Source organism: Vulpes lagopus, chromosome 12, assembly GCF_018345385.1.
Source record: "Vulpes lagopus strain Blue_001 chromosome 12, ASM1834538v1, whole genome shotgun sequence".
NCBI lineage: Eukaryota > Metazoa > Chordata > Mammalia > Carnivora > Canidae > Vulpes > Vulpes lagopus.
This window is the reverse complement of record NC_054835.1, coordinates 43,680,751-43,693,109: the sequence shown is the minus strand read 5'-3', so window position 1 is coordinate 43,693,109 and position 12,359 is coordinate 43,680,751. Positions and strand designations below refer to the sequence as shown.

Genomic DNA, 12,359 nt, shown 5'->3' with positions numbered 1-12,359 from the left:
TAACTTTAGAAAAGATTCTGATGTCCGTGTGGAGTATAGTGAGGAAAGGGGAGAATTCAGGAGTCAAGGACAATAACATGGAGGTTATTTGACTTGCTTAGAATTATGTTGTGAAATTATGGCTATGGAAAAAAGTTTATTTTTATTTTTATTTTATTTTATTTTTAATTTTTTTTTTAAGATTTTATTTTATATTCATGAGAGACAGAGAGAGAGAGAGAGAGAGGGGCAGAGACACAGGCAGAGGGAGAAGCAGGCTCCATGCAGAGAGCCCGACGTGGGACTCGATCCCGGGTCTCCAGGATCACGCCCTGGGCTGAAGGCGGTGCTAAACCACTGAGCCACCCGGGCTGCCTGGAAAAAAGTTTTTAAAAGTCTAAGTCCTGTTGGGGGTGCCTTGGTGGCACAACTGGTTAAGTGTCCAACTCTTGGTTTTGGCTCTGGTCAGTGATCTCTGAGTCATGAGATTGAGCCCCACCTTGGGCTCTGTGCTCAGCATGGAGTTTGCTTGAGATTCTCCCTCTGCCTGTCCTGGTCATGCTGTGTGTCTCTCAAATAAATAAATCTTTAAAAAAGTCTAAGTTATGCTAAAGAGAATTAGTTACTTAGTGATTCTGTTTTACTGAGATATGTTTTTTTTTTTTTTTAAGATTTCATTTATTTATTTGAAAGAGAACATATAGCATGAGTGCGAGGGAGGAGTAGATAGAGAGGGAGAGGCAGACTCTCTGCTGAGCAGGGAGCCTGATACAGGGCTGATCAGAATTCCTATATACTACTTTTACCTAGATTCACCAATTTTCATATTTTTATTATTTTTTAAAGATTTTATTTATTTATTCATGAGAGATACAGAGACAGAAGAAGAGACATAGGCAGAGAGAGAGAAGCAGGCTCCATGCAGGGAGCCCAATGTGGGACTCGATCCCGGGTCTCCAGGATCACACCCTGGGCTTAAGGCAGGCGCCAAACCGCTGAGCCACCCAGGGATCCCAATTTTCATATTTTTAAAATTCATTTTCTGTCTCTGTACACTCATGTTCACTTTTGTTTCCTGAACCATTTGAGATTAAGTTTCAGAAATCTGAAACTTGTTTACATCTAATACTTTTGTGTGTATTTCCTGAGAAAGAAGATGAGCTCTTATAGTAATTGAATTCAGGAAGTAAAAGTTAATATAATTAAACATTGAAACTTTAATCTGTAGTTCATAATTTAATTTTGATAATTGTTCCAGTTATTTCCTTTACAGCGTTTCCCCCTTCAGTGTAGGATCTAGTTCGGTTCCGTGTATTGTATTTAGCTGTCATTTCTCTAATCTTCAGGTATTTTTGTTTTGCTTTCATTGTGGTGATGTTTTTGAAAAATACATTTGTAAGATGGGGATTTCTGTGGTCAAAGGGTGCAAAGCTTCAGTTATATGAGTAAGTATTGGATGTACAGCATGGTGACTGTTGTTAACAATACTGCATCGTGTACTTAAACTTTGCAAAGAGGGTACATCTCAAGCATATTCATCTCACTTGTGCTTACTTGCCCACACATGCAAAGAAAGAAAATGTTTCATGTGTACTGAGATGGAGGTATATTCTGTTATCAGGGTGTAGTGTTCGCTGCATGTCCAGAATCTCTGCTTTACTGATTATGCTGTTTAGATCTTCTATAGTCTTACTTATTGGTGATCACTTGCCCTGTTGTGCACCGAGAGTTGTGTGTTAAAATCTTCTCAGTATTTTTCTATTTTCCTTGTGTCTCATGTAGTTTCTACTTTACATAGTAGTTTCTGTGTTATTTGGTATGTAAATATTCAAAACTGTTATATTTTTAATCTGAATTGTGGCTACTAGCATCAAAAAGTATCCTTTGTCTTGTTTAACGTGTTGCAAAATATACTTTGCTTTTTTATTTTTATTTTTTATTTTTTGCAAAATATACTTTGATGTCAGGATCACAAACCTTGCTTTCTTACTGTTTTTAATTTTTAGAGTTGGGTTTTGCTTTATGAGCTAATTTGAAATCTTCTTCCAGTAAGCCCATTTAGAGTTATTGATATGACTGATGTATTTTGTCTCAATTCTGTTATTTTACATTTCATTTGTGTTTCCCTATTTTGTATGTCATCTTTGCTATTTTAAAATTTTTATTTTGGTATTTAGGAGTGTTTATATTTCTTTTTTAATGATTAATTTTACATTTATACCTCTCATAGTACCCTTAGTCCCCTCTTTTTTCTTCTTATTTGACCTTTTCAAAAATTCTGTCAGTTCTTTTTTTTTTTTAAATTTTTTTATTTTATTATTTATGATAGAGAGAGAGAGAGAGAGAGAGAGAGAGAGAGAGAGGCAGAGACACAGGCAGAGGGAGAAGCAGGCTCCATGCACTGAGAGCCCGATGTGGGATTCGATCCCGGGTCTCCAGGATCGCGCCCTGGGTCAAAGGCAGGCGCCAAACCGCTGCGCCACCCAGGGATCCCAATTCTGTCAGTTCTAAGTGATATTCTTTGACTGTCATCTGTTGTCTGTACAACAGTTATTGCTCATTTTCTACCTTTCCCTTTCTCCTCCCATTTTGTTACCTGCTTTTTTTTTTTTTCAAATTTTAAATATTTTTTTTGAGTGGGAGAAGCAAATTTTCAAAAATTGAGGTATAACTGACATATTAGTCTCAGGTATAAAACATAGTGATTAGTATCTGTATATGTTGCTAATGATCACCACGAGTCTAGTTAATATCCATCACCTTACATAGTTACAAAAATAGTTTTTTCTTGTGATGGGAACTTTTAAGGTCTATTCTTGTAGACACTTTCAAATATGCAATTTAATATTATTAATTATGGTCACCATGCTGTACATATTAGTTGCTTTCTTTCTACTTTGTCAGAGCATGGTATTTACATGCTGTTCTTCTGCACATGACCCATACTTGTTTTAGTCTTAACTCTACAATGAAGTCCTTAAATGATTATGATCAGTCCTTTTGCCAGTTTCTACTTGGTTGAATAAAACCTATGCTCTAGTAGATTCCTCCAGGAAGTATATATGTGTATAGTATTCATTAAGCTCTTGCATATTCAGACTACTTTCTTTAGATCTCTGCTATTTCAAGAGCAGCTTGGCTGGGTATAAAATTCTGGGCTTGTTTTCCTCTCTTGAATTTCTTGAAAATACTGCATTACAATTGCCTTGCATTGTATGATGCTCTTGAGAGGTCTGATACCAATCTGATTTTTTTTTTCCAATCTGATTTTCTTACCCTTATAAGTACTTCAGTTTTTCAGCCCGGGGGCCCTGAGGATTTTTCTGTATTTGAAATCTAATATCCTTACTGTTTATTTTATATATATATATATATATATATATATATATATATATATATATATATATATATATGGAGAGAGAGAGAGAGAGCATAAGCCAGGGAGAGGGGCAGAGGGAGAGAGAATCTCAAGCATGCTCCTCATTGAGCACAGAACTGGATATGGGCTCAATCTCACAACCCTGAGATCATGATCTGAGCTGAAATCAAGAGTTGGATGCTGGAAATCCCTGGGTGGCTCAGCGGTTTGGTGCCTGCCTTCGGCCCAGGGTGTGATCCTGGAGACCCGGATCGAGTCCCATGTTGGGCTCCCTGCATAGAGCCTGCTTCTCCCTCTGCCTATGTCTCTGCCTCTCTCTCTGTGTGTGTCTTTCATGAATAAATAAATAAAATCTTTTAAAAAAAAGAGTTGGATGCTTAACCAACTGAGCCACCCAGGCGCCCCTGCCCTTTCTTTAAAGATTTATTTATTTATTTTAGAGAGAGTTAGGAGGAGTATGTGGGGGATGAGGCAAGGGGAGGTGCAGAGGGCGAGGGAGAAGGAGAGAAGCAGATTCCCCACTGAGCACAGAACCTCACTCTGGGCTTGATTGCACAACCCTGAGATCATGACTTGAGCAGAAATCAAGAGTTGGATGCTTAACTGACTAAGACACCCAGGTGCCTCCTCTTTGTTCTTAAAATATTTTTTTTCTCTTATTTTTATTATTTGGTTGTTTTCCTCTTCTTTCACTGCCTCTTACTGAACATTAATTTGAATCTACTCTCCAATGGGCAGTTTGTAATTTATGATTCACTCTGAAATAGTTTTATCTTTTCCTTCAGTCTCTTTCCTGAGTTTCAAAAACTTATTGCATTTCTTTTGTCTATTCGTGTTCTTACGTTTTAATCTTCTGATTGTAGATGTTTTATTATATTTCTATGTACTTGTTTGAGGGTATTTTATTCAGTTTAAAATGTTACATACATATTTATAGTTCGTGGTTGGTATTTTGAGTGAAAGACACTTCAGCTGAAACACTACAGTATTTTGTTATATGTTTTCTTTTGATAGTAAATCTGTGGAGTTATTTTTTTTCAAATTTTCATGGGAACTTTTAAAAAATTTAATTTTTTTTTTTTAGTTAGAGGGAACTTAAATATTGGGGTCATTTTTAGGTGGCTTTTTTCCTTCCTTTGTGGAAATAGGATAAGGGATAAAATTTTAATTGGGGTGAAAATAAAGGAAATTACTTTAGATATGGGTAGCTTGTGGAAAGTTGCATAATTAGTGCTTTCCAAACATACCTGGGAGAAACACCTGTAGAGGTGTTTTTTTGTTTTTGTTTTTTGTTTTTTTTTTTAATATTCTCAGGGCCCTTTCCTTGAGAAGTCTGATTCAGGAATCTGTGTTTTTAACACTCACTGTTAAGTGGTTCCTCAGTCACATTTTAAGAAACAGTGACATAAGTGATTCCCTTAACTCTAACCCCTTTACCTGAAGCATAGTGAGAAGCTGAGACAGTGAAGGAGTTCAGCACCAGCATGAAGTAGGTCATGCATGAAACCAGCGTTCCTTATTTACAGACATTGGAAGAAGTTAAAAAAAAAACAAAAACAAATGCATGCTTATTAAATCTAGTGAGAAAATGGGTGTGTATGTAGCATAGGTTTCTTCTTCAAACTTTTCTGAATATAGTTAAGAGAGTGCCTAAATTTAACTTTTAATATAGATTAATTACGGTGTGAAAATTCAAGGTTATAAATCTTGATGAGTTGAGAAATGTGTTTTGTGACTTAAATTATGTTTAAAGCATTTTTTCTGCTACCAGAAGTGGTTGTCTTGATTGTAAAGTCACTTCTTTAATAGGTGAATTAAACAGGGCACCTGGTGGGCTCAGTTGGTAGAGCATGTGACTCTTGATCTTGGTGTTGTGGGTTTGAGCCCCATGTTGAGTGTAGAGATTACTTAAAAAATAAAATATTTTTTAATAAAGTGGATCAAACAGCCTTAATGAACAAAATTATAAAACTAAGTGATCAGGTGGGACTAGGGTAGAATCAGTTTGAGGCAAGGCAGAGTTTGGAGGCCTGGTGATGTGGATGATGTGGCCATAAAGGTAGAAAGCTGGTTCAGTGTAAGCAATGTGGGTACAGATAGGATAGCACGTGTGGTGTGAAGGAGGATGCTAATTCAAAGAATCTAAAACAGGCATTCTGTCTGTAAGGTGAGAATTTTTTTTAGTCAAGTCAGTGATTTTAGTGTGAAGTAATCTTCTAGAAGAATCATTTACATATTTTAAGTATTACAGACTGATGTCCAATTAACACGTTTTTTGACCATTTGACCTTTTCATTTGTAATGTCTGTTTATTCAAAGCACTGCCTCTAATATTCTTTGCTTATAAAAATAATTTTTATTAGTCTTTGGCATTGAATTGCTATTAATCATAAAATGAGAAAACATTCTCAACCTTTTAACACTTCTTTGCTCCTGGATGAAACCTTCAGGGCACCTGTCCCTTTGGGGCTGCCAGTGGTGCTGACCATGGTGCTGCCTGTGGTACTGTCCGTGGTACTGCCTGCAGCATTTGAAATTGAAACAGCTTGGTCTTTTCTGTTTAGGAACACTGACCTTGTTTTAAAGCATATTTGAAAATGATAGTAATAATGATATTTTAATACACTTATTCAAGTTTCTTGATATATAGGTGGTACACACAGGTATATATGCACATAGATGTATATATATAGGTGTGAATACACACATATATAAATACACATGACATTGTAGAATCATTTTTTGAGCCTTTAAGGCACAGAGGTATCATACTGTATGACTCTTTTTGCAGTACAGTTTTTTTAAAAGATTTTATTTATTTATTCATGAAAGACACACAGAGAGAGAGGCAGAGACACAACACAGGCAGAGGGAGAAGCAGGCTCCATGCAGGGAGCCCGATGTGGGACTCGATCCCGGTACTCCAGGATCACGCCCTGGGCCGAAGGCAGGTGCTAAACCGCTGAGCCACCCAGGGATTCCCTTTGCAGCACAGTTTTTTTTACTGAATATTATATATTAAGGGCAGCCCTGGTGGCTCAGCGGTTTATTGCTGCCTTCAACCCAGGGCGTGATCCTGGAGACCCGGGATTGAGTCCCACATCAGGCTCCCTGCATGGAGCCTACTTCTCCCTCTGCCTGTGTCTCTGCTTCTCTCTGTGTGTCTCTCATGAATAAGTAAATAAAATCTTTTAAAAAATTATATATTAATAACCCATCTATCTTTATTAAATATACATCAAGTTTTTAATTGCTGTATAGTATTCCACATTATATATATATATATGCTACATTTTATTCATCATTCTGCTTCTGATCAGTGTTTTTTCAACATTTGAGTGTTACAAATAATGCTGCAAGGAACCTCGGTATAGATCTCTTTTTATTTTTTATTTTTTATTTTTTTAGATCTTTTTTAGATAAATGTTCAGTAGTCTTTTTGGTACAGACACTTAGATATGGAATTTCTGAATCAACTTACTTATTTTACATTAATATTTTATTCTATACTGATTTTCACTATATGAGGAAACAGTTAGGTTCTGTTGCTTATGAAAATTACTTAACATATAACCTGTTAAGTTCTAGGAAATCTGTATGTTCTAGGAAATGTTTAAGAATAAAACACCCAGAAGTGGAGGCAGGAAAGTATTCTAAAACTTTCAGCTGAGACTTGTACTTATTCTTTGATCTTCAGTGAACTTTCTTTTTTTTTTTTTTTTTTTTTTAAATTTATTTATTTATTTATTTATGATAGTCACAGAGAGAGAGAGAGAGAGAGGCAGAGACACAGGCAGAGGGAGAAGCAGGCTCCATGCACCGGGAGCCCGACGTGGGATTCGATCCCGGTCGAAGCACATGACCCATACTTGTTTTAGTCTTAACTCTACAATGAAGTCCTTAAATGATTATGATCAGTCCTTTTGCCAGTTTCTACTTGGTTGAATAAAACCTATGCTCTAGTAGATTCCTCCAGGAAGTATATATGTGTATAGTATTCATTAAGCTCTTGCATATTCAGACTACTTTCTTTAGATCTCTGCTATTTCAAGAGCAGCTTGGCTGGGTATAAAATTCTGGGCTTGTTTTCCTCTCTTGAATTTCTTGAAAATACTGCATTACAATTGCCTTGCATTGTATGATGCTCTTGAGAGGTCTGATACCAATCTGATTTTTTTTTTCCAATCTGATTTTCTTACCCTTATAAGTACTTCAGTTTTTCAGCCCGGGGGCCCTGAGGATTTTTCTGTATTTGAAATCTAATATCCTTACTGTTTATTTTATATATATATATATATATATATATATATATATATATATATATATATATATATATGGAGAGAGAGAGAGAGAGCATAAGCCAGGGAGAGGGGCAGAGGGAGAGAGAATCTCAAGCATGCTCCTCATTGAGCACAGAACTGGATATGGGCTCAATCTCACAACCCTGAGATCATGATCTGAGCTGAAATCAAGAGTTGGATGCTGGAAATCCCTGGGTGGCTCAGCGGTTTGGTGCCTGCCTTCGGCCCAGGGTGTGATCCTGGAGACCCGGATCGAGTCCCATGTTGGGCTCCCTGCATAGAGCCTGCTTCTCCCTCTGCCTATGTCTCTGCCTCTCTCTCTGTGTGTGTCTTTCATGAATAAATAAATAAAATCTTTTAAAAAAAAGAGTTGGATGCTTAACCAACTGAGCCACCCAGGCGCCCCTGCCCTTTCTTTAAAGATTTATTTATTTATTTTAGAGAGAGTTAGGAGGAGTATGTGGGGGATGAGGCAAGGGGAGGTGCAGAGGGCGAGGGAGAAGGAGAGAAGCAGATTCCCCACTGAGCACAGAACCTCACTCTGGGCTTGATTGCACAACCCTGAGATCATGACTTGAGCAGAAATCAAGAGTTGGATGCTTAACTGACTAAGACACCCAGGTGCCTCCTCTTTGTTCTTAAAATATTTTTTTTCTCTTATTTTTATTATTTGGTTGTTTTCCTCTTCTTTCACTGCCTCTTACTGAACATTAATTTGAATCTACTCTCCAATGGGCAGTTTGTAATTTATGATTCACTCTGAAATAGTTTTATCTTTTCCTTCAGTCTCTTTCCTGAGTTTCAAAAACTTATTGCATTTCTTTTGTCTATTCGTGTTCTTACGTTTTAATCTTCTGATTGTAGATGTTTTATTATATTTCTATGTACTTGTTTGAGGGTATTTTATTCAGTTTAAAATGTTACATACATATTTATAGTTCGTGGTTGGTATTTTGAGTGAAAGACACTTCAGCTGAAACACTACAGTATTTTGTTATATGTTTTCTTTTGATAGTAAATCTGTGGAGTTATTTTTTTTCAAATTTTCATGGGAACTTTTAAAAAATTTAATTTTTTTTTTTTAGTTAGAGGGAACTTAAATATTGGGGTCATTTTTAGGTGGCTTTTTTCCTTCCTTTGTGGAAATAGGATAAGGGATAAAATTTTAATTGGGGTGAAAATAAAGGAAATTACTTTAGATATGGGTAGCTTGTGGAAAGTTGCATAATTAGTGCTTTCCAAACATACCTGGGAGAAACACCTGTAGAGGTGTTTTTTTGTTTTTGTTTTTTGTTTTTTTTTTTAATATTCTCAGGGCCCTTTCCTTGAGAAGTCTGATTCAGGAATCTGTGTTTTTAACACTCACTGTTAAGTGGTTCCTCAGTCACATTTTAAGAAACAGTGACATAAGTGATTCCCTTAACTCTAACCCCTTTACCTGAAGCATAGTGAGAAGCTGAGACAGTGAAGGAGTTCAGCACCAGCATGAAGTAGGTCATGCATGAAACCAGCGTTCCTTATTTACAGACATTGGAAGAAGTTAAAAAAAAAACAAAAACAAATGCATGCTTATTAAATCTAGTGAGAAAATGGGTGTGTATGTAGCATAGGTTTCTTCTTCAAACTTTTCTGAATATAGTTAAGAGAGTGCCTAAATTTAACTTTTAATATAGATTAATTACGGTGTGAAAATTCAAGGTTATAAATCTTGATGAGTTGAGAAATGTGTTTTGTGACTTAAATTATGTTTAAAGCATTTTTTCTGCTACCAGAAGTGGTTGTCTTGATTGTAAAGTCACTTCTTTAATAGGTGAATTAAACAGGGCACCTGGTGGGCTCAGTTGGTAGAGCATGTGACTCTTGATCTTGGTGTTGTGGGTTTGAGCCCCATGTTGAGTGTAGAGATTACTTAAAAAATAAAATATTTTTTAATAAAGTGGATCAAACAGCCTTAATGAACAAAATTATAAAACTAAGTGATCAGGTGGGACTAGGGTAGAATCAGTTTGAGGCAAGGCAGAGTTTGGAGGCCTGGTGATGTGGATGATGTGGCCATAAAGGTAGAAAGCTGGTTCAGTGTAAGCAATGTGGGTACAGATAGGATAGCACGTGTGGTGTGAAGGAGGATGCTAATTCAAAGAATCTAAAACAGGCATTCTGTCTGTAAGGTGAGAATTTTTTTTAGTCAAGTCAGTGATTTTAGTGTGAAGTAATCTTCTAGAAGAATCATTTACATATTTTAAGTATTACAGACTGATGTCCAATTAACACGTTTTTTGACCATTTGACCTTTTCATTTGTAATGTCTGTTTATTCAAAGCACTGCCTCTAATATTCTTTGCTTATAAAAATAATTTTTATTAGTCTTTGGCATTGAATTGCTATTAATCATAAAATGAGAAAACATTCTCAACCTTTTAACACTTCTTTGCTCCTGGATGAAACCTTCAGGGCACCTGTCCCTTTGGGGCTGCCAGTGGTGCTGACCATGGTGCTGCCTGTGGTACTGTCCGTGGTACTGCCTGCAGCATTTGAAATTGAAACAGCTTGGTCTTTTCTGTTTAGGAACACTGACCTTGTTTTAAAGCATATTTGAAAATGATAGTAATAATGATATTTTAATACACTTATTCAAGTTTCTTGATATATAGGTGGTACACACAGGTATATATGCACATAGATGTATATATATAGGTGTGAATACACACATATATAAATACACATGACATTGTAGAATCATTTTTTGAGCCTTTAAGGCACAGAGGTATCATACTGTATGACTCTTTTTGCAGTACAGTTTTTTTAAAAGATTTTATTTATTTATTCATGAAAGACACACAGAGAGAGAGGCAGAGACACAACACAGGCAGAGGGAGAAGCAGGCTCCATGCAGGGAGCCCGATGTGGGACTCGATCCCGGTACTCCAGGATCACGCCCTGGGCCGAAGGCAGGTGCTAAACCGCTGAGCCACCCAGGGATTCCCTTTGCAGCACAGTTTTTTTTACTGAATATTATATATTAAGGGCAGCCCTGGTGGCTCAGCGGTTTATTGCTGCCTTCAACCCAGGGCGTGATCCTGGAGACCCGGGATTGAGTCCCACATCAGGCTCCCTGCATGGAGCCTACTTCTCCCTCTGCCTGTGTCTCTGCTTCTCTCTGTGTGTCTCTCATGAATAAGTAAATAAAATCTTTTAAAAAATTATATATTAATAACCCATCTATCTTTATTAAATATACATCAAGTTTTTAATTGCTGTATAGTATTCCACATTATATATATATATATGCTACATTTTATTCATCATTCTGCTTCTGATCAGTGTTTTTTCAACATTTGAGTGTTACAAATAATGCTGCAAGGAACCTCGGTATAGATCTCTTTTTATTTTTTATTTTTTATTTTTTTAGATCTTTTTTTAGATAAATGTTCAGTAGTCTTTTTGGTACAGACACTTAGATATGGAATTTCTGAATCAACTTACTTATTTTACATTAATATTTTATTCTATACTGATTTTCACTATATGAGGAAACAGTTAGGTTCTGTTGCTTATGAAAATTACTTAACATATAACCTGTTAAGTTCTAGGAAATCTGTATGTTCTAGGAAATGTTTAAGAATAAAACACCCAGAAGTGGAGGCAGGAAAGTATTCTAAAACTTTCAGCTGAGACTTGTACTTATTCTTTGATCTTCAGTGAACTTTCTTTTTTTTTTTTTTTTTTTTTTTTAAATTTATTTATTTATTTATTTATGATAGTCACAGAGAGAGAGAGAGAGAGAGGCAGAGACACAGGCAGAGGGAGAAGCAGGCTCCATGCACCGGGAGCCCGACGTGGGATTCGATCCCGGGTCGAATCTCCAGGATCGCGCCCTGGGCCAAAGGCAGGCGCCAAACCGCTGCGCCACCCAGGGATCCCTTCAGTGAACTTTCTATTCCTTACCCTGGCTTTCTTAATTATTTTGCTTTCAAAAATGTTTATCTTTACGTGCCCGCCTTTACAATGGCAAACCAAAATATAAAAATATGATTATATAAGCAATTTCATTCAGACGATTTACAAAAAATTCTTATATATAATTCAACTGACTAGACTATAAGAAATAAGTTTAGAACAGAATTTGGGGAATAGAAGAAGCAAAGGTCTATGTAGTTCCATCTTCCTTGTTTTACAGATATAACAAATCAAGGCACAGAAAGCTAGATAATTTACTTAGATTTTTACACTCAACAGAATCTATTGAAACATAGACTCCAACATCCCTTTGTCTTGCCTCCTTTTATTAGCATGGAGATTAGGTTTTTTGTTGTTAGATGCTGTTTGTACAAAGATGAGTTAAAAATATGGTCCTTGCTTTCTTTTACATGTCATACATGTAGTAGTTACTGTAGTTCTCTGGTTATGGTGGGTGCTCAGTGAATATTTTTATAGTATTAAAAAAGAATGTCAAACTCTAAGTTGCTCTGGAGCAAACCCATCTAGTAAATATTGTTTTTCAAGTTTTTTGTTGTTGTTGTTTGTTTGTTTTTGTCCTGCAAACTAACTTGCTAGGGCAAAAGACTCCACACACTTCTCACCTTAGTTCTTGCTTGTGTCAAACAAAAATCTTGTTTGAAAGCAACATGCTATACCAACTCCACTGGCGCTTTCCATACTGTCATTTTGTCCTCTGTTAAATGAGAAGGAGGAGGATGTAG

At 36.4% G+C, this 12,359-nt stretch overlaps 1 protein-coding gene across 3 annotated transcripts in view; it reads left to right on the top strand.

Moving 5' to 3' along the window:
• NSF (N-ethylmaleimide sensitive factor, vesicle fusing ATPase) overlaps positions 1-12,359 on the top strand; it is a 149,605-nt gene that overhangs the window by 26,837 nt on the left and 110,409 nt on the right. The window lies entirely within an intron of this gene.